This window comes from Parasteatoda tepidariorum, chromosome 1, assembly GCF_043381705.1.
Source record: "Parasteatoda tepidariorum isolate YZ-2023 chromosome 1, CAS_Ptep_4.0, whole genome shotgun sequence".
NCBI lineage: Eukaryota > Metazoa > Arthropoda > Arachnida > Araneae > Theridiidae > Parasteatoda > Parasteatoda tepidariorum.
In genome coordinates, this window is record NC_092204.1 from 69110277 (window position 1) to 69110645 (window position 369).

Sequence of the window (369 nt, forward strand, 5' to 3'; positions counted from 1 at the left end):
CTCGTTACAATGACAATATAATATACTCCTGCAATATAATTAAAATTCATTTTCTTAGATACTAAATTTAGTACTTAGAGTAGTTCATTTGAATGAGAACAAAACATCATGCTAATCAAATTGTTTTGGCAACTTACAATGAATTTTAAGTATTCTTTTGCTCTTCTTAAAGTTAATTCACAAATCATGGATTTATATTTGCTTGTTAATGTTTATCTTTTAATTTTTTTTTATTTTGCACTATGTGTAAAAAAAATGTTTTTTTTTTTTGGAAAGAAGGTGGGGTAATGTGCAAATTTAGAAATTAAACACACAGCGAGGAACAAAAATTAATAAATATATGATTAAAACATGATTTAAAACATACAA